At 28.7% G+C, this 23,835-nt stretch overlaps 1 protein-coding gene across 2 annotated transcripts in view; it reads right to left on the bottom strand.

Annotated features, from left to right (window-relative positions):
• Positions 1-23,835, bottom strand: part of LOC132928675 (adenylate cyclase type 5) — a 201,754-nt gene that overhangs the window by 149,267 nt on the left and 28,652 nt on the right. Inside the window, exon 1 of one of the 2 annotated variants that reach the window (XM_060993510.1) lies at positions 18,584-18,624. The exons of the other annotated variant lie outside the window; for it this stretch is intronic. The gene's annotated coding sequence lies outside the window, so the exon portion shown is untranslated. Of the gene's footprint in view, positions 1-18,583; positions 18,625-23,835 lie in introns of those variants that run through there. 2 annotated transcript variants of the gene reach the window in all.

Below are 23,835 nucleotides of genomic sequence, written 5' to 3'. Positions count from 1 at the left end.
AATAAAATATTTGATATTTTATTTTGAAAAACGGATTCGTTATGATTACTATACTAAAAAAATTTAATTTGTATCTTATTGGTACGGAAATGGACGAATCATAGGCATTTACCAGTTACTATTCCCCATGTTTATTGTCCATATAACGTAAACCTACATTTATTTGTTTATATATATATATGAGTCGTCTTAGATTATTACTTATTAGGTTATTTAAACAAGAATGGGTACCATAGAGGTTTAATTTCACTCTGGCACATTTGACCAAGAAGAACGTGAAACTACCTACTACCTACATAACAATTTTGTGAAATATATATTATAAAATATAATGAACTTTGATTATTATTGGCATTTGGTTTTCATTGAACTAAAAAAGTCTAAAAATATTTACCAAGTATTGGTAAGTTAATACTAAATTAAACATTACATTTATCTAAGTTAAGTATTTAAATAGGTATATTGACTTAAGTACACTTAAGAATTTCAAGTCAGAATTTGAAAAAAATAATTACATTTAAAGCTAGGTACCCCTGAGTGGTCAATGATCATATTTGTTGAATTATCTTGTATTTATATATACACTGAAACTTCTGCACTACACAATTTCATAGAAAACTAAAAAGTCGTATTATTGAAAAATTAATAGAATAATAGAAATTAATAAATTCGGTTACGATTTGGTTTGATTTTCGAAAATATTTTATTCAGCAAGACATTTTGTTAAATGGAAGTTCGGTGTATGGACATTTCACTGTATATATAATTTATATATATATATGGATATCGCCTATCCTTTATGACTCAACCACTAGCCCTAACCATTGGATTTAATGCATAACATTATAGGGTGAAATTATATATTAATGTAACAGAGGCAAACTATGACCGGCGGTGGAGATTAACGAACGGACAAGAAAACGAAAGCAAATGAATATGTATAATATATATAATATATATATATGTATATATTATAAGTACGGCGTTATTAAATAAGCTTCAATGTATATGTATGTTCACGCCACGATTATGATTTTATTATCATAATATTTAATGAGACTATATGAGTCTCCGCTATCACCGAAAAACGTACGCAATCACACACACACACACACACACAAACACACATACGCATTCAAAAATACTAGTTACTTATCATCTGTCTTTGAGAACCTATTTGTTATTCTAATATATTATCATATATTGACGAAATTATTAGTTTTGCGAGACAGAAATGTTATGTATATGTGTAATTGTTTAAGTGTATAAATTGCATTTGCTATACAACATTATAATATGTATAGAAATCGTGAAGAATAAATAGTGAAATTATTAATCATGGAATGTTTTAATAACGAAAATAATTTATAGAAAATCCTTATTTAAAAATAGAATTTATTTATTTATTTTTTTTTAAGATTGAAAATTATATAATTGCAAACTTATACATTAAAGACAATAATAATTATAATACAAATAATACGTGTACAATAAATTATAGACAATATCCCTTTATGTTTCTAGTTTATCCCTATTTTCGTAGTATTTTCAATTTATTTTTTAGTTTTTTATACAAAAATGTTTTCCGATATAATTTTACCAATTGTTTTCTATTTTCATCAAGATAGGAAATTTGTAAGTTTATGTCACCCGTCACCCGAACAAAACTACTGACAGTTATACCTTTGGTTTTAGCAAGGTCGTGCAATATATAACAGTTGACACCGTTTTTATTGATTTTAAAACAGCTTTACATAATGTCATATCATCACGGAAATGGCCAAAGGTTAAGGTTTGATGTTGTAGATTCAATTTAGATCAGTCATGGTAGAAAAATTCAACAGATTGGTTTCTTCATAAATTCAAAGAAAACGAATCAGATATTTATTTATTTAAGTTTTAAATGTGCTAGATAATGAAAATAAAAAACCCTGTAGTTTTGTTGGGACATTTTTTGAACAGCGAGGAACATCTCAAATTTAAACTGTAACCAATTCAACTTTTTTTTTTTAAATACCGAATTCCAAATGTGGAGCCAATCCAGTTAATCGGGACTCGAATTGTCATCTCTCATTTTTCATTATTTTGTATCGTGTCCTACGCAACGTGGACTGATCGATGTGTTCTTTTTTTAAATTTTATATTTATACCGATTTGAATAGCTTTTGAATAATAGTGTTTTGTGCACAGCAGCTGCAATTCACGTTTACTGTATTGTCTTGTGAATAATTCGTTTCGGAACTATCGCTCAATATCAAACTGGTGGGTTTCCCTAACAGTTTCCTAGTCTAGGGCAGTCAAGTTAATTACCAACGGATTTGTGAATAAACGTGTTTTGTGTTCATTATCTAGCTGTCCATTGTGTTCGTGTGTGAGTTCTTCGTCAACCACTGTATTCATACAGAGCACGTGCGCGGGATTAACTTGTATCTTTTATTGCATTAATTTTTATTATACACGGATCCCGGTGCGGTCACGTGGGAGAAACTAAGTTGCGCGATGCAGTTGTTAAGGTAATTCGCTAACCATAAGGTAAAGGATGACAAGTCTTGTTAATTATTTATTACACGACTTATTATTATATATTATTATCATGCGCAGAGAGCCTATTTCATTATAACTGTTGAGCCAGAAAGGATATTATGTTATATAGGTACATAAATTTAATTTTTGCTAGTTAATTTGTTTCATTAATTAATATTCTGTACGTATTGCTGTGCATTATTTTGTACATTATACCAAATATACAAAAATTAATGAAAACAATTATGAACTTGAGTTAGTTAAGTTAAATAAACGTTCAGAAGTTTATCAATAACGAATTTGTATACTAAACTCTAAAAGTTTAAAGTTATTATGAAGAAAAATATTAAATTGATTCAGAAAAAAAAAGTGTCATCCATTTTTTTTTAATTACCTTCTAGGTTACACAACTGTATTCATATAACTTTGAAATTGTTTTAATTACTAAGTATTTTTTAAAAAGTTTTATCTGTTCCTTTTTATTTTTAGTGGATAAAGTCTATGAATAAAATATATATTTATATATGTTTGTAAATTAAAAATATGGCCTACTAAATAATTATATCAAGAAATAAGTATTTGTTTAATTTTGCTTAAAAATATCGTGTACATCGTGATAATTAATACAACAAAAATATATTATATTATAATATATTATATAGATGTGTGAATTAGGAGAATAGATTTTGCTAACCAACAGATAATGGAATAGAATTTCAGGACAATCCATACAAATACAATATATTCAATATGCTAATAACATAATAAATATTTACCAAAAACCAATTTTAAAATTACAATATGGGGGGGGGGGGCAATCACACCTACCTTTATATTCCACTATTATTTATTATTACATATTAACTCGTTTTTCGTTTATTTCTTGAGTTAAACTCACTCATAAAAACACTTACACACTCAGAAGTATACTTTGCGTATTCATAAGTATATTAATCATTTCAGTGATTCCAACCATATAAATTTATATAATAAATATAATAATAAAAAAATTAAAATATATAACATATATTGTGTGAAATACATTAAAACTTGTAGCCAGTGCTCACTAAAAATTAAACACATACACTATGCTCATATAATTTTAAACTTATGTTATTTTAAAATGATCACCGCTAAAATCAAAAAAATCTTAAATGTATTATCTATATTAATAAATTGTATATTAAATATTAACTAATAACCATGGATTCAGAGTTCAATCATTTGTTCATATATTTTGAAATATATAATATTATATACATAATATGTAAAATTCTCTTAAATAAATTATAATAAAACAGTATTTAAACGAAATGGGAAGAAGTTTTTATTTTCATTTTATTTTTGATTGGCACTGAAAAATGCCGAGTAATATTGAAAAAACACACATCATTGTAAAATCAATACATCCATCGTTCCGTTCAGAATCTAAAATATAAAAAGTTTTTAAACTTTATTAATCAAAATTTAAAAAAAAATATGATAAAAACTGGATGTTATGTCATGACAGGTTATAGATATTCTTTTGAGCTGAAATTTACCCAAAAATAGTCAATATTTTTTTCAAAACATGCAATATTTATACCTTTATATTTACATTTTAGATCACGAACTGAATGATGAATGTAATGATGTTAGACACAATGGTATTTATTTTTTTTTTTAAAGATATTTTCTATAGCAGGAAAACACTTAAATATTAAATATTGAGGGTGATTTAAAAAAAAAACAACAAATAAACATAATACAGAAAAACGAATGCAATTGAAAAAACAATGAATGTATTTCGATACTTAAAGCTTTCACAAAATGTTCGTATATTAGCATTATTTTTTTTTAGCTATTTAGAGACATTTCAAACTTTTACTTTTTATTCAATTGATAATGATAAAAAAATGTTTCTTTATACATTTTTCATATAGAAATCAAAAAAATATTGTTAATTCTGCCATAATTTATTTATTTTTAATAAGAATACGATTTATGTGCAATTAATAATCATAAAATCATGATAATTTATTAATTACTTTTTATTTAAAAATTCGTAAAGTATAAATACTTATGGTAGTAAAAAAATGTACTCTTAATTTGTTACTATCGGAGTTTAAAAAAAAAATTAGGCGTAGTACCTTTTTTTAATGTGCATTTAAATATTTCAACAAAATTTGTTATTCAAACATAAAATAACAACTTCCCCTCAACATATTTTTATTCTTTGATTCAATAAAAAAAATAATAATTGAAACTTTAAATATTTTAGTGAAATTAAGTATCAGAAAGAAATTAACAAAATATTTTTGGTAATTTTATATTATTTATACTTTGAATCTATTTTCATATATATTATATGCTGATATCGACTTATAACTTATAAGTAAGTTAATCAATAACAATAATGTATAATATATAAAAATTATTATTTTATAGTATATACAATATTGTTGACTAAACTTACCTAACTTTCAGTACCTATTATTTATAGGGTCAGGGCCGGATATAGCATATTTGTAAAATTGTAACTGGGGAAAAGTATAAAATTAGCATAGCAATACAATTATATTATTAATATATCCACTTATTATTTGGTTACCTGGCGCCCTTTGACCAAGACTTCCGGGGCAAGTGCCCCGATTCGCTCCCCCTAGATCTGGCCCTGTTCATGTAGTAAATCATGATATAAATAAATTATGAAATATCCCTAGCATTTATAATGGCTATAAATATCATCAACTCCGCTCAGAATCGTTTTTCGTATGCAATGATTATTGATTTATGATTACATTAAAATTTAATAGTTGACCTCTTCAGCACTTTCCTGATTTTTTTATCGTTTTCCATGAAGGCCTTGAAAGAATCAAAGGAAATCAAAGAAATACTTAACTATAGAGATTTGTATCAAATTTCTAGTTTAGTGATGCATAAATTATTTTAAAGCTTTTACCGTTTCGAATGTTAGTCCTAAGCCATGCAAAAATCACTGCAAATCTAGACAGCCATCTCTCTAGTTTTCTCCGAATCTAAAAACAATTCTTATACCATAATATTTAAAAGTTAATTTAGGCTTATACTCGGTATAAAGTCGTGTACATTTTGTACTTATTTTTTAATAAAATTTAACCCCTTTAAAAAAAAAAAATTCAAACCAGCATTATTCGGTGTATAAAGTTTGGTTTGTATATAAATAATCAATTTACAGTAGCAAATTTTAATTATTGTTTGTTACTACAATTAATACGTTTAAAGGATTCTGTTAATTGTTAAAGTTCATAAATACTAATTATGGCTGACGACCTTAATTTAAATAATATATATATATATATATATAATATAGAAATATAACAGTATTGCAAATGGGTGTAATTTAATATGATGGTTATGTAAATGAAATATGGCCTAGATCTATTCTTATAGGTAACTAATACAAAACGAGGTTTTAAAAATATTTGTTTTTGTTAATTCTGTTTAATATTATGTAGGCACTGTAATACTGTTTGCACAGATGCGTCAATTGCTAACCTTAGCTAACATCGAAAATATGATCTAAAGGATATGACATACATGTTATAAATTTCAAATTTGTGGTTACAACTAATATATATATATATGTATATACATACAACATACGTATAAAAATAGTGTGGTAGGGAAGTCGATAATGTCGGTGCCAACCTGCAGACGGTCGTGATAATGATATATAACTTCATCTCCGTCGTACATAATGTTATAGTTTATATATATTACAAAATATTATGCTATAAAATAAGCAGCATAATATACTATATTATAGTCTAAATAATACTTACACCCGCCGCAATACTCGCGCAACGCCGTTTATCGTGTACGCGATTTAGATTTTCGGCGTTTCGCACACAATATGTGTTGAAGTAGAAGAGTTTGCGCAAGCCATAAAGTATAATAATACATTCGAATCCCTTGTCGATGGTATCGTTCACGTCAACAACCCGTCGCCGCCGCCTCTACGCGCGTGTTTAATATAGCTCAATCGCCAGAGCGTTATTTGCATCACAGAAATAGAACGCACTACATTATATAATAATAATAATAATAATGTTATGTATAATAGTTACGTTCGGTTTTTGGACACCCTCGAAACCAATGAATCACCCACACGCACGATCGGAGATTGCAGCATCTGGTATTTTCGAGGTTTCGATTCATTCCGAACTAACGAAAATACATTACATTATATAACATACAGCATACTCAACGCGTGTTCTTATAAGTGCATCGAACGTTTGATTGATCTCGGACTGTCCGGCTGTGTAGAAATTCAAAAACAGTACAGTATACGACGAGGTATAATATTGTCATCCCCTCGAAACCATCGATTACGTATTTAAACGTCCATAACCGGCCATATTATAGTAGGCGGATATATTTGAAAGTGTTATCGGTGCTAAATATTCGATATAGGCTATAAAGACATCTAGCTATGTATCATCAAATTTATCAATACAAATATTTTTAACAGAAACGCTGTATATTTACTTATAGTAATTGATTTAAGTTTACAATTAAAATAAAACGATAAAATTATACATTTAAACAATATTATAATATTATTAATTTATAATTTATTATTAATTAAAATAAATTATAACATAATATTGTAATGATCACTTTGAGATAAAACTTCTTTCTTTTTTTTTTTTATTGAAAAGGTTATTTTATCAGTTAACGAGTAGACTAGTCTCTCAGATTTGCTTTGACAGACTGCTAGTCAATTATGTTTGCAGGTTTTATCTGTATTATAATATTATATTATAAAATATTATAATAATTAATATAAAATTATTTTAAACATTTTGAATTGATGGAGCTAAAGCCCCGACTTGGATATCTCAACGAATGATAACGTTATGTCATCGTGTTTATGTTTATTTTTGCATTTAACGTCTGACGAAGTGACGACTAATTAATTCATTAGCGTAACAGTGGTGGATGAAGAAGGATGGCAATCCGGACGAAGCCCCCTTCGTTCGTTGAAGACATTGTATTTATACGTATAAGTGTACAACGATATCTTATTAATCTTTCCCTGTTTTTGTATAAACAAATTTTAGATTGCTCTACGTTATCTTCAGCTGAATACACCCTACTTACGTGAAATAATCATACAATATAAATATATACGATACAGCATGATATCTGGCTCGTGAATTACATAGTTTTACTTATATTCCGTATACTGAATTGTATTAAAAATACAGACATTATTTAAATCTATAATCGAAAAAATTAAACCATGGGAAATCATTTTTACCGTAGAAAAATGAAAAATGTATTTAGCACAACGTTTAACAATCTGACAGTTCAACGATATAATGACACATTATATTTTTGTTGTATTATAAAATTTAAATTAATAATCATGCAAAACTATATTCACTTAGTATCGACTGCAGGGTTACAGGCGCATGCAGTACACGCGATAATATATTTGAGTTATTATAACATTACCCGGAACCGTTAAAATAACCCGCTGTGCAATATTTCGTAACAAAAACACTTAAGTGAAAATTAAAATCAAAATGTAAAAATACATTTTTTTTTGTTTTTGCGTTAAATTAACATCGACGGGCCCGCCGACGTCCAAATTGTGTATCACATTTATATTTCATAAACAAAAATATCTTGTAACGTGGTGTTTCACTGCGACGGTGATTTATAAATATTGTTTGGTGGTGTTAATAGCAACTGATTTATGATCGTACATAGCTGTATATCGGACACTATTTACAAACTCTGAAAATGACGTAAGCACGCGCTGCTCAATAGCGGGTGTTTTCCAATGGGTTATTGATTTATATATTTTTCAATAAAATAGAATGTTTTTTAAGCTCGGAACAGCTTCAGTATACGATTTTCTGGTATTATATCGACCTGCAAAGTGCAAAGACGACAATCATTAATGATGAGGTGATATGTCGTTTATACTTTATAGTGCCTAATGTTATATTATGTACTATATGTGTAGACATGTAGTCAAACAAACGTAATTTTTTTTTTCATATCGGACTTTCAATTATTAAGAATACGAATTGAGAACACAGGTAACGCTATAGGTACTCTATTCTGTACTGCGATTTGTGGTCAAATTGACCACGTGGGTGTTGGGATAAGTAGAACGATTAGGTAAGAAATAGAGCAGTAATCAACTCTATATCAGATATGTGCGACAACTCAGCGTTTTAACGTTTTGCCAAATTGCTTCTACCTACTGTATCATACACCGTAGTGAAGGTTGGATTAAAAAGTATCGCTTTTCAAATCGAAAAACAAAGTTATATAGTATTAAACATGCCGCCTGTCAAGAAAAATTGTGTGAAAATAATCCATGTCGTTTTTACTCTCGTGTGCAGCAGTGTATCAACTATTTTCATCGATTTAGTACCTACGTAAAACAGCAGCAAACCGACCACGACAGGCATATAATATATATATATGATGAACAGTGATATAATATTATTATCAAAGGCAACCATAACAGCCACAAGTCGATGGCTTTAGGTCGACCACTAACGTACAGAAAAATATAATATCAACAAACGTGTTATTTTTCACGATATTAAACCGATAATCGTGTACAGAAGTCACGTAATGTTTAGGTACTTCAACGCGCAGGGCTTTCTTTCTCACTCTCTCTCTCTCTCTCTATATATATATATATATATATATATATTAAATATATACGAATGTACCTATGTATTTACACGTAGAAAGATATTATATAGCGAATAAGTGCTGTTTCAAAATATAATAACGTTATACGATTAGCGAAATCCATCAATCGACGCAGAGAGTATCCAATAAAATCCCATTCACATATTTAGACGGCAAACGACAGTGTAAAAAAAATGTAACACCAGTACGTTTAATGTACAATTTATTATATTCGTTCTCCTGTTTCATACACACGCCGTACGTGACGTATGTTCCTAACGTTTTCGTTTAATTTTACGTTTATACGATGCAAATCAATGGTGCATTGATCAATGAGGAGTTTTTGTGTCTTCGAAACATACTAGATATATCGAATTATTCTTTAACGATGTCGATAAAATACATCTCACCCCGTAACAAACGCGTCGACAACAACGACCATAATAATATAATAATATGACGACGATGACGATAAAAGTAATAATAACAGCAACAATATTATTATTGTGCTCAAAATTCGCGTAGGTAATCTTTAAGTGTAATGAGAACGGAGTCGGCATTCAAATGTAAGCCCGAAGTTATCTTTTTCTAAATTATTTCGACAAGAAAGAACAGATAAGACACTCAACACTGGAGACTTCCGGTATGTTCCACGACCGACCGAATTTCAAAAACAACGAACATCAGATTATAATATACATATTATACACTATATCATAAATATTACATTATGTATAGGTGTATTGTGCCCGCAGCAAAAAGCTCATAACTCAAACCACCTTACGCGGCGCGTGTACGCGTATACCCACGAAATTTCGTCTAATACAAACAAAATATTTACCAAGAAACAATAATACACTAAAATTATTGTTACCGCGGTCGATGAGAAATTTGCTATATTATACATTATGTACATAATAATGATATGGCCTCGTATAATGTATACGACAAAACGTATATAATTTACCACTTATCATAATATACGGTAAGAATAATTATGAATCATAAATCATACGCGTTTGATAGAAGCGCCACTGAAACTAACTTGCACTTGGATTTTTTGAATTTTATCCCATATAATATTGACGATTTTTTAGTTTTCGTTGAAGCGTTTATTACTTATAAGAGTAGGCGAGCTTAGTCCTTCGAAAAATCCCCTCCACCGCTCTCCATGGAACGTTTTACACGATTAATGTTTATTATTAACACTTAAAAAATAATAATAATATAGTTATATGGTTTATATATTTTTTTCGCATGGCACAGGTTCTATTACAAACACGAATTAAACACTAAACCTATGTTGGGTTCTCAGAAAAATGCATTATTTGCATTTTTACGCCGTGAAATATGATACTGGTTTTTGTCCATAAGTGTTTTTTTAACTGTTTTATTGCACATTGTTATATGTGATTATAAAACGTTTATGAGTTCGCTGTACACGAAACTTATTATACTTATTTTCAGGAATTGAATTATTTTACAACCGATTATAAAAAAATATTCTATGGATTATAATTACGCTGGTAGTATATATATATATATATATATATTGCTTGATATATCACTAAAAAACACTATACAAAATCATTATGTAATATCGTGTTGTTCGCGTGTTTAATTTAAGTTGTTTTGGGGTCATATTGATTAAACTTTTGATGGGTATCCTAAAGTTAAAATCCCGAGTGTACGCCCGCCGTGAATAATAATGAAATGCAATTTCGCAGATTTGCATTAACAAAGGACATCAAGGAGCGTAATATTTTTTTACGCGGTGTTATTTTTTAACTGGCTTCGAAATATTTGGTAACTTTATTCAACGTATTAAACAATTGCACCGTTAAATTGAAAATCTTTACCATTATAGGATCCGTTCAACTATTCACTCAGTCGAAATATTTTAGATTTCGAACGATGAAAAAACTATTTTTGTTTTCAATGGGATAGAAACATTTTGTTTCACTTTCAAGCGTAGGTATAGCCTGACAAAAGTGTAAAACTTTTAACTTGTTTAAAAATGTAAAATAATGGTCAGGAACTTTATAACTCGAATAATAGCTTTTGGGCTCTTACGCCTCTCTATAGTAGTAGGTACCTACGCTTATTGGTATCCTCGTGAAAACTAACATAATTAATATAAAGTATTATTGCGAGTTCCTAGCCAGTTTATTACAAAATGTTTAATGATATAAAATATGAACTAAAATAATTTCAAAGAAATTGTATGAAATTGATTTCACTTTAGAAAGTTTATTGTTTACATAATGATTTATAACTTAAAGTTGTACTTTATTTCGTATTTTATTTCTTAGGATGTAAACAAAATATTTGCACACCAAAAATGGTTGATAAAAATGTTATAATTAAAATATGTCTTTCAATAAACGAAATAAATTTGAGGCGTATACAAAAACCATTATTTTGCGTAATAATCGATTGTGTTAAATTGACAATGCAATGCAATATGTATATATAATATACTTTGGAAAGTCAACATAATTGTATATTTTAATATTATTTTTCCCGATATAACAATATTTGGGTTTTGAAGAGATCTACAATAAAACATTTTGTACGACATAAACGAAATATATTATATTTATGTGAATCGCATGGTCGCCATTGGTCGGCATATAACACATTTGCACACTACTGCAGCTAATGCTTGTGCTGACCGGCCTAAAGGCTGTTGCTACACATAAAGGACGAACGAACGAATGAGTTGCGGTGCAACTGTTAGACTTACAATTAAAATAGAACACAATTTCGCGAAAAACGATTCTCGACTGCGATTTATATTTTGTTATATTGTCGAGACGTGCTACGAAATTCGTTGAAAACAAACCGTCATATGCTCATATTTACGGTAAACGCGGTAAGTACAGATTCTATATTAGTTGGAGTACACGCTTGATTTTAATAGGATGACCAGAAGCCTAAAAATAATAATAATATAAGCCTAGTATAATGGCTTAAAAAAAATAAATAAATAAATAACCGAGCCTGTGCTTATGACATTTGTCAGAAATGATTTAAATATATTATACGCGTAATACGCGGTACTACCGTCGGACACACTACAAGTATTACTCTGTCTGTCCCCGATGCGATGTACATTTATAAACTTAAACAAATCCTACGCGTCACAAATTCATAATAATATAGGTCACTTTTTTGTTATCCCGCAAGAATATACACTATACAGGTATAATAATATGTACACTGTGATACAGGACATTTTAGAAATTGTTGTTCTGTGTTGTTGAATCCAAATATATATATATCGATGCTTTAGTTTCGGTAGATGCATGACTTCGAAAGTATGGCATTTAACCGAATGCATTACAGTTATATCTTTCCGAAAGTCTATTTCAAAGTTCGTTTGGCGCGTCTGGTCCGTAGAACTATAGAAGCTACACTACGTTATTGTGCAGTTATAACGGCTGTTTTCGTGTATTAACCTTCACACGCTAAAATCGTTGACCCGTCTGCTCATTATTCTATATTTCTATCTATCTATTTATAAATATAAACGTTTATTTTTATTTTCTAAGAAAAATACTAGCGATGGTACTATTTCGATTCATCGTCATTCGTCGGATGTTTAAATGTCTTATTTATCGTTGGCCCGAACCATACAAAAATAAAAAGGCTTAAAAAACAATTGTATATACAATAGGTACATCAAAATAATAAATATAACCAAATATCAATAACCATTAATCAACACGAATTAATTATAAGTATTATAAATTGTTACTTAGTTTAGATGACTATATCACTATATCAGAAACACTTAATAAAATAAAAGAATAATAGAACAATAAAAATATTAAAAACAAATTAATGTTATAAAATTTGCGTAGGCACCTATACAAAATGTGTTCTAACAATATCGTTCAGAAAAATAATTTCGCTAAACAAATATATATGAATATACTGTACATAATATCAGAATAATTTTATATGAATTTGTATTTAATAAAATTCATGTGAAAACAAGGTCACCTAAAACATGTTTAAACCAAGCTCGCGTGAAATATTAAACGTGCTGTCAGAACTGCTATTAAGCTCGTTTTGGGTTAAAAAAAATAATATTATTATGACAGTCGTAAGATTAGGAGGATACTGAAAATAAGGATCAGCATAAACGAACTTGGAAACGTGAAGATCGTGTTATACGAGTACATCGCATAGAATACCGAATGAAAATTAGTTTCACAGATGATGCTTGCTACAAAGCGTTTATTGTGTTTGTTATATTATAATATTTAATAAAAATAAATAAAACGCAACAATAGTATAACTATAATTATTAACATGTAAACTTGTTAATTTTACATCGTATACGTCTAAACGGAATATTTGCAGCAGTGTTTGTTACAGCTTATTGTAGATGTATAATTGTTCTATACAGATTTTGATGAAGCTTCGAGGAGGTGTTGGTGAAATATTGAGCGCAGCAGCTGCTCTTTGCAGTGGTTTTCGTCTACTTATACAAAATATTATAATACACACTCGATTTATAAATATATATGTTTGTATTTCAAACGTCGTGACAGATGTTACGGATTCGAAATATCTCAGCAGTTACACGCAGGTACATACGCATACATAAATTACAATATATCTATCGCAGCATAGTCATTTCCATGTACATAATATAGACGTATTACGAAATATAATATAAGAATTGAGAAAATTACCAATTTCTTTCAAATGTATTTTACAAGATGATGTATTCATTTTTTTATTATTATTACAATATGTCTTATTTGTGTAACCGAAGAAATGTAAGTTGCAGACATTGTATTATTTAGTATAAAGTTTTTACATAAATCAATTACAACTTTGATAATCCAAAAATCATACACGTTGTATAATGTACGATTGTCAAAAACAAGTATACCGCACAGTTATGGCTTGAAGTTTGAAAGCGCTTTTGTAAACCATTTATATTCTCGAGTCAAAATGCTCATAATCACATAAAAAATTAACAGCACGGTTCGCGGATTTTATTTTCGTTGGTAAAAGATCGGCGATTTTTCTGAGTTCAATTACAACGGTAAGTCTGTTATCTTACACGCGCTATTCTTAACACACAAAATGTCCCGTAGGATAAGCATATATATACCGATGATTATAAAAAAAAAAAATTCTTAACACGGAATATAGACGTCAATGTCAACGGACTTTGGACGAGTTAGATAACGCGTCTCGTGTAGTGCCAAAGAGAAATAGTGAACGCTCGCATTAAACCCCGAGTCGCTACAATAACTAATAAGTATTTTATTCGTCAATCGAATGCCGCGGGACTGATAGATCGTGACAAGACTCAGTCATTCCGAAAATACGTTTTACGGGATTTTCGAAAGAATTCCAATCCCGATCGCCGTCGCAGAGCGTACATGATCCTGGAACGGATTTTTTTTTACCTGTACATAATGACAACGTTGAGACGATGAGGAAAACGTTATCCTGTTACTTATACGCGGGTATAGAAATAGGAAATAAAACCTGTTATAATAATCCCGATCACATAATGTACAATGAACAGACCGAAAAAATATAATCTATAGCTACTTTCCCGAGCAGATTGGTCTACTCGACAAGTTTTATATGGAAATGAGAATACCTAATAATATGATGCTCCGCATATACTCCATATGCTATCATATTATTATATATTATAGTATGGGGGTACTGAAGAATGCAAAGTGTAAAAATATACGTTTATAATTATTATTATTACAATTTTACTATTCGTGTACTAGAAGCTATGATCGATTGTTTTATTTGTAAAACCAAACTATAATATAATATTAGCTGTATAACACCTAACTCCTCACGTGAAAAATGAAAGATGTATAAAACATGACATATTATAGGTATATCTTCGGTCTTAGTGTTTACCTCATAGTTCACAAGAAAATTCACGTCGGCGTGCCTCGCTTTGTGAACTAATTCGACCGAGATGGGCAATCCGCCTGTGGCGAATTGGATATAGCACTTGGTATATTGTCTAACCTGGTACAAACTACTCTCAAAACTTCTATGAAATCTCTAAAATTTATTTGAAATTTACGTGAAATCGGTCGTGTATTTTTTTGAATATATAAGCTACAAACACGCATTTATTTTTAAATATGCATGCATAATATATACTTATAGATAATACAAAATTATCATCGTTTATACCTGTTATCAATGACGACGAAACTATATATATTTATATATATATATATATATAAAAAAAAAAACATATTCGGATGAAACAAAGTTCACGGGTAAATCAACCTGTGGCAATCTTATGGATTAAAAACAAAGCTACGAACACTTCCCGAACCTCATCAACGACTATGCATGCAAAATTGTGTGTCAATTGATAAAATTATTTCGAAATCTATAAAACGCTCATTCATATATATATATATATATATATATATATATATACAGTGCATAGTACTTAATTATGCAATTTACTTTTCAATTGTTTAGAATAAAAATATTAAATACATTATTAATAATACCCTCGTCGAATACTTTATTATTATACACTTTAATTGAGTTATTAAAATATTCAATATAATTAAATGGGTGTAAACATTTTGAAATAAATTTCTAAATCTCTTACTATCAATAAAAATACGGCTTATGAGCCAACCCTCAGCCCTTAAATTGAAAATGTCAATAAAACGGTAGACATGCTAGTGAAATGGTGCAAAAATTCAAATCGTGTTTTACCATTGTTGTATGCAGTTTTCAACGAAAAAAAATTTTAAACAGTAAAATTAGATAAAAAAAATAAAAACCGGTTTTTTTAATATTATACGTCATGTTGACATTCAAGATTAGGTCAGTTATTTACAAAAATTTCACTAACATTGAATACGTACTCACAAATAATACAAAATATATTTTAATACGCGTATTTAAACTCTAATTTTTGTGTTCGTAAGTAAGAATTAATTTTTAACAGTATAAGAAAAGCTAAATATCTTTTTTAATTTAGTGTTTATACTTTATTTTATATTATTGCCTAAAAAGAGTTATAGATGTACAATGCACAATGTCCGATATGAAAAAATACGATTTCATAAAATACAGGCAGGTTCAAGCACACTATTGGAAAGCGATTAACTATGTAATGTTCGACCGAAATCTCCGTTATAGCTACATTTACGCGGGCTATTGGAAATAATCCATAGCGATAATATTTAATAATCCGCTTATTTAATATTGTATCGAATGCAATGGCCTCGAGAACTGAATAACCAATTTCAAAGTTGTAGGCCAACTATTGGGTGGACCAACTCCACGGTTAAAAAATGGGATTGGCGAGTATAAGGTGGATTTTCGAATTAGTAAAATTGTTGTAAACCTTGACGCATCATTTGGTATTAGTTTTTCCATTCAATAGCAACACGGGTCTACTACGTGTATTTAGTCTGTAATCCGCAAACTCTGGCAAATAACTCGTGAAATATAAGGTAAGTTTTGAATCGACACTACAAAGCTGGTTAGCTGATATCACGTAAATAAAAATAAAAATACGTAAGTATTTTAAAATATAAGTTTGTAAGTATTTCTAAAAGTGTAATGAATCCAAATATGAGTAGATTAATGTTGCTTAATTATATAATAAATGGAGTTAATATATGCTTAAACAATATCACTGTGTATACGTATATGGTTAGTGCAAAGAAGTGCAGAGGTTTTGTGATTAGTTCGTAATTGCATATATCTACACTCTTGTTGTGGTATTATGGTTTATTCAGTATACGATAGGTACCTATAATACATACTAATATTATCCTTTACGGGCGTGCGTACTTTCAGCGATAATGACAGTGGTGACAATAAAATTGCGGCGTGAGCAAATACGATGATCGAACGGTTTTAATAACGTTAAAACGTCATAATCGTCATAATCGCAACCGGGTCCAACACAAGACGTGGTTTGAACGCGAACCACGGTAAACACGAATTACAACTGCAGGCCAAGTAGGTACCTACTGCATTGAACATCCGTTTACACACAGATCAACGGCATATTTATTGCGTCAAGCCGTCACCTCACATGCGACACGCGTACTAAGGACTAGACCGTGACGTAGGCAACAGTCCAACATCGCGTAAATCGTCACACGTAATATATTGTTAAATAATATTGTGTATAATATACAATGTTCTTCATTGTGGGTGTGCGTGTGCAAGTTGCTTCCCCCGAGCACTCGTTTGCGGTCATCTTCGAGGTGCTTTATCCGGGGAGTAGTTGTATGTAGGTCGATTGAAAAGTTTGTAAACGTGTATATCCGTATTCCATTTCCAAACTTTTTAAATGTTCTGATTTATACGCGTTTACAGTGTGGTTATACTCGAGTATAATCGATTATGAATTCAACAAATCGCAGAATGACACATCAAACTTTCACACGTGTACAAAACTAGAAACGAAAACGTACTAAGAACGCGTTTTGTAAAAAAAAGTGTAAAAAAGAAAAATGCAAATCCGTGATCGTCGTTTCTATAGAAGCATAATAGTTATGAATTTTAAAACGAAGTTTTGGTTCGTTCGGAACAAACGCAGTCAAATAGGAGAAAACCTACAAACCAGAAACGCAAGGAATTGTTGAAAAATATGAATCTACCGCAGAGTTTCAGAATAGGTATACAAACGAAATTAATGTATAAAGCATAAATGACGAAAATGTTTTTACTGAAACTGAATTTGCAACAACTCGGGGCTTGAAGTGATAATTATAGTGTATTTTGAATAAAAGTGCGACCAAACAAGTAAACAAGTGGAACACCTAACAACCGTGTTATATGATATATAAATATATTTTTTGAATTTGAATGAATATACTAAGCGTGCACAAATATAATAAAGATAACTCATCTATATGCTAAAATCTATTTATTTCTTAAAAAATTATATAATAAATCTTAACTTTTTTCGCGAAAATATGATTAACAATTTTTAGAACAAATATGTTTTTAATGGAAAACTAAAATAATAAACAATGAAGTTCGAGCTGGTGCCAATAAAAATGTACGTTTTAGGAAATTTTAGATGTAATTATTTGTAATGCCAATTTTGGTATAGATTTATTTTTATTCAATTAGACGTATAAATAGTGGCTGAAAAAATAATAGATCGTGTTCTATTAATTTTTTGTTTAGAATCACATACTCGTACGTGTCTAAGTAATTAAAATTACCCTAAATTAGTTTTTTTGTAAGATTGATAGATATTCAAGAAAGACATTTTTTTTATAACTGACCAACAAATTAACGATAATAATACCGTTAATGTAACCTAACCGTAGGTTTTCTTAATCGATTGTAATTTATAAATAAAAATAATACTTACAGTTTTGATCTGAAAAGTTTTTATACTTTAATAAATTATATCTGAAATTAAAAAAAAAAACAATTAATTAATAGTAATAATTAAAAATATTAATTTGTGTATTACCTATTATATGATTAATAATATTATATTCTCATTAAATATTTGAAGTCTCAATTTAAGCATTTTTACTGCCTAAAATGTGTTGTTTTTCTATAAAATGTAAACCATTAATGTAAAATCTGCACAACTCTTCCCACTCTACGTAGAATTTAATATAGTTTGATTTAATTAATTTTAATTAATATATACACTTCACTCAATGCAAGTTTAAATTAATAATACCTTTATTTTAAAAATGATTTTAATATCATTTCTAAGTTCATCTTTTCTTTGGATTGTGTTTTATAAATAACGTAGGTAATTTAAATATGCATCATAGGTAATTATGATTCAACTATTATAATTAAATAGCATATGTACCATATAAAAATATTTAAAAATATCAACGTAAATTAAATGTACTCATTATAAAAAAAATAGATGATAAAAAAAAAAATGTGCAAATATTATCTTACTTTAAATTACACATATAACTGCGGTTCATTATTTGTTTAGGATACATTTTAAAAGATTGTTTGTGATGTGATTTTCTTGTTTAAAATATAATAATAAAAAAATACGAATCTTGACAATTTGACATAAAGAAGTATTTACAAACCAGTGTAGTATAATTTAGTCAGATTGGTTTCTTAGCTCAGCTCTTATCATCTATCTTACTATAACATAGTCCTATTTATAGACAGATATTCTATAATGTATTAATTTTAATTAGTGTAGAACGGAGCAGTGAAAACATTGTGTTTAGCCCACATAAAGATGATTGTAAACGAGGATAAAACCGGACTGTAATGTTGAACGGAACTCTTCTGTCAGGGCATCAGTGGAGGTATTACGTTTTTAAAATTGTATTTTTGATTCTATTGTATATAATAATATGTATGTTTGTATTTAATTAAATAAAGATTATCGCGTACACTTATTGCTTGCCATTTGTTTTCGAGTAAAAGTATACTACCGAAAAAGTAAGAAGATTTACGACAGTAGATTTTAATTCAAATTACATCATGTTATTCGAATAGTTTGTTAAGATTTAAATGAATACAAATACAACGTGTGCGAACATTCTAGAGAAATCAACAGCGAATATTATGTTACACATTAAAATTAATTTAAGTATTTATGTATCGCACGACTCATCGTATCATATTTGTATAACAGTAATTAAAAATAAATAGCATAGTTAAACGAAAGGCGCGTGTGTTGAGTATTTCCAGTCAAGTTTTAGGTACTTTACATATTATACCATTTCGATACAAATTTACATTTTCTCTCTCGTGATAATATTAATTTTATTCAATGTATAAAACATAACATATTTGGTTTATATTTTTCAGTCATCTTAAGATTTATGTATATATTATGTAGAGCGTTTTCAGGCACTACTTCGTGAAATAATCAAATACTCACTATTTATTATAACGTTATTGTTTCTTTGATATTATGATGAAAAAAATATTTATATATGTTGTACAAGTTATTACAGTATATTATTTACAACCCATCGGGTAAGGATACACCACACCGGTCGAAGTACATATAAATTTGCTTTTGTGGTCCCTAGTGAACCGCTGTACAACTAAGAATCATAGTCAATATGTTGGCATAGAGAATCGCACAATTATGCGGTAGCTTAATTTATTGGGTGCTCCCAAAAGTGGTAAGATGTAAGTCCTCATGTTTCTTTAGCGGTGCCTAATTGCCTAAATTCCGATTGTCCGTTGGTTGTCTTCACGTGTTTGATTCTGATGTCAACCTGTTGGCTGGTTGGACGATACAAGGTATTAAAGCGTTAAACCATTAGCTATTATATTCTCTTCTGTTTGATAGAGAATGTACGGCAATGAATCGCTTGGATATGTTATTCTGCACAACAGCTGCTGCTGCATGCTGCAGTTAATCCTTGATGACGGTTAGTCATCGATAGCATTGACGTTAACGATGTGGGTCGACATTTTAAATCTTAAGCCATGTAAACAGTTATCTTTGACTTAGAGAAATATAGTTAGTCAGCTAACTTATTGAATCAGTTTATCATAAAATATTAAATCACGATAGTCGTCATCGGCAGAAATCATTTCCCACTGTGCAATAAACTGTTACAAACATTCCAGAAATATACATTTTTAAGTAACAGTGTTAACATAAAAATGTAACGTTCCCTGAAAGCTTACGTAATGTTCCAAAAAATATGAGTAATATACATTTAAAGTTCCCATGTAAACATTACAATGAAACGTTCCATCTAACTTACATTAATGGTTTTGAAAAAACATTGCTTTGTAAATGCGCAATGTTCCCAATACGTTACAAGAATGTTCCAGTAAAACACAAGCTCCATAGTCTATATCCGATAACATTATATATATATATAAGATTATAAGATAACATTTGTAACGGTTTTTAACGTTTTTTAACTAAAAGTCTAAAAATATACAATATATTGATATTATTGTACACTAACACTTATACACACCGACATACGTCTACATGTTATCGATGACCAGCAGCGTATCTTCTGACTACTATAATATCCATTTCATTGTCTCATTGTTAAACTGTCCGTTCACGCGCGATTATAATAATATTTTATTACCGATCATTTAGATCAACCAAAAACTGATCATCATTTTTTTAATAGTAGTTATTGACTATTAAGTTGTTATTTTATCTTAGAATAATATGGCAAATTTGTATAAAAAGGTAAGTTATATTTTATACCATATCATAGCTTATAATTTATAACTAAATATTTCGTGGGTAACAGGCACGCCTCTGCAGGCCAAGAGGATGGTACACACATATGCGTTGTCTCTGTCTTACAAATATACATCATAAATTTTCGTTCAGTAGGATCAATTGTGTGAGGTTAGCTTTAATATTAGAGATTGAATTAATCTATGATCAAACTTAAAGATAAAATTTAGTTGTCTTTCTTCGGTTTCTCGTGAGCAATTTTATACTTTAGTATTTTACATAATCATAACTTGAAAATTAATACTAACTATACTCAATTAGTTCTATTGAACACATATTCACCATATTGTATAATTATAAAACGGAGACAACCCATACCATATATTATGTACTATTTTAAATTATTACAATGGTATTCCAGAATCGATCAATGAAATGGGTAGTGGTGAAGTTTACCGACACCAAGGAATTCAGTGTTCTTCCTGTAAATTGGCTTGTGGAAACCGAAACTGAAAGGTTGGCCACAAGCAGCATAAAATTTTGTAAATGGCCACCAATTAGGTCGGTTATTAGTGACGATTTAAAAAACGCAGAAAATCCAACTGAATTATGGGCACAGTACCAAATTAAAGTGCTCGGCGGCAACACAACTTACGGTAAGAAAAACAAATTTAAGTAAACCTAACATTCTAATATTTTTATACTACTTATCTATATTTACCTACTAAGTTATTAAAAAAAAAAAAAAAACTATTACATTTATTAAGTTATGGATTTTACACATAAGTAGGTAACTAATTAATAAAGAGTGAAACAAATATAGTTAACTCGTGATACAATAATGAATTTTAAGAAACTGAGGAAAAAGTTCGGTATATCAAAAGTTTGTTATATAAAAATTCGTTTAAAAACATAGCCCAACAAAATTTGTATTCAAAAGAAAATTCAAAATTTTAAACAACATACTGCATATACATATTTTCATTATCATTTAATAATACATATTTACATAGGTTCATATAAATGTATACATAGTTAGATGTAGTTAATATAGTAACAATTATAACATACATGAGTCGTTATTTATTAATAAATATTATGTATTGTTTATTAATTATTACGTATACAAATTTATTAATTTTTTTAAATCAGATAATTTTTGTGTGTTTGTGTGTGTGTGTATGTGTGTAGCCGCTTTCGTATATCCGGTTATAGTAGCGTTGTCCAAATGTATTAAAATGTTATAAAGCACATTATCGTTAATGCCATGTCCTGCAAATAACTTAAGACGGAGCCAAGACCTGATTTTGTTTTTTATCGACATGAATTTTATTTTATCGTATGATAATCACTGAAACAAACTCCGCAATAGCAAACTATTTACTTTTAATTTATATTTTTCGTTATTCTTATACACCAATAGAGATATATCTTATATTAATACAAATTAAAAATGTATAATATAATTATATCAAGATCCAAAATTGTAAAAATACATTTCATTTTTCGTGACACAAAATTTAATATGAAATTTACAATGTAACAACAGTTGTATTCGTTGTATCGCGAGTTGACTGCATGTATGCATGTATATATAATTAGATATTATATAAAGTAATAAAATATTATACATTGACAGTATAATAATATATTCATTTGTTTAGAAATGTTTTGTTTTTTTATAATTTTTTATAACGTACACAAATAATTTAAAAACAGTGGCAAGTGGGTGCCTCTTTGCTGTATTATAGGTATGAATTTTTTAAACAGTTCTTTATTAAATAATGTAAAATTGAACTTTATATATTTGAACATAGGTATAAGTAAAGTAAGAATGTGTGATTTTTTTTAAGGATGCTCGCCCCACCATGTGAAGAATTTAAATTTTTTCTTGTGCAATTTAAAGTACTAAAAACACTACATTTTTATGATTTAAATATTTTTTTGTCTGGATGTTTTTAAAAGACAACCAATACTTACAACTTAATATTATGAGAAAAAGTATTCTCTTTCAAAATATTAAATTTGTATAAAACATTAGTCATTCTTAAAAAATTAGTATTATTTGTGATATACATTTTTCATGAAATAAAGTACAAATTTGAACATCATTCAAGGACAAAAGTAGGATGAGTACCTATGTTACACAAATATTGTTTATAAGCTAAATATTATACTATAGTACTATTCATATTATACTATATTAGACATAATTTATAAAATGATATACAAAACGCTTAAAACTATATGGACCCCCCCTGAATTTTTTTTCCACTTTAAGCCCTAGACTGATGACAAACATATTACTATAATCTATAAGTATATTTTATGAAATTATAAAATAATTACTATTAAAGTAATTTATTTTACTATTTGGCATTAGTGATTAGTACAATGTTTATTTATTTATTAGACAATTTTGGTTTTAAATTATAAAATTTAGTTTTTATTTTTTT

The sequence above is a fragment of the Rhopalosiphum padi genome, chromosome 1 (genome assembly GCF_020882245.1).
Source record: "Rhopalosiphum padi isolate XX-2018 chromosome 1, ASM2088224v1, whole genome shotgun sequence".
Lineage (NCBI taxonomy): Eukaryota > Metazoa > Arthropoda > Insecta > Hemiptera > Aphididae > Rhopalosiphum > Rhopalosiphum padi.
Note: the sequence above shows the minus strand (reverse complement) of the source record. Positions and strands in the feature narration are given on the sequence as shown.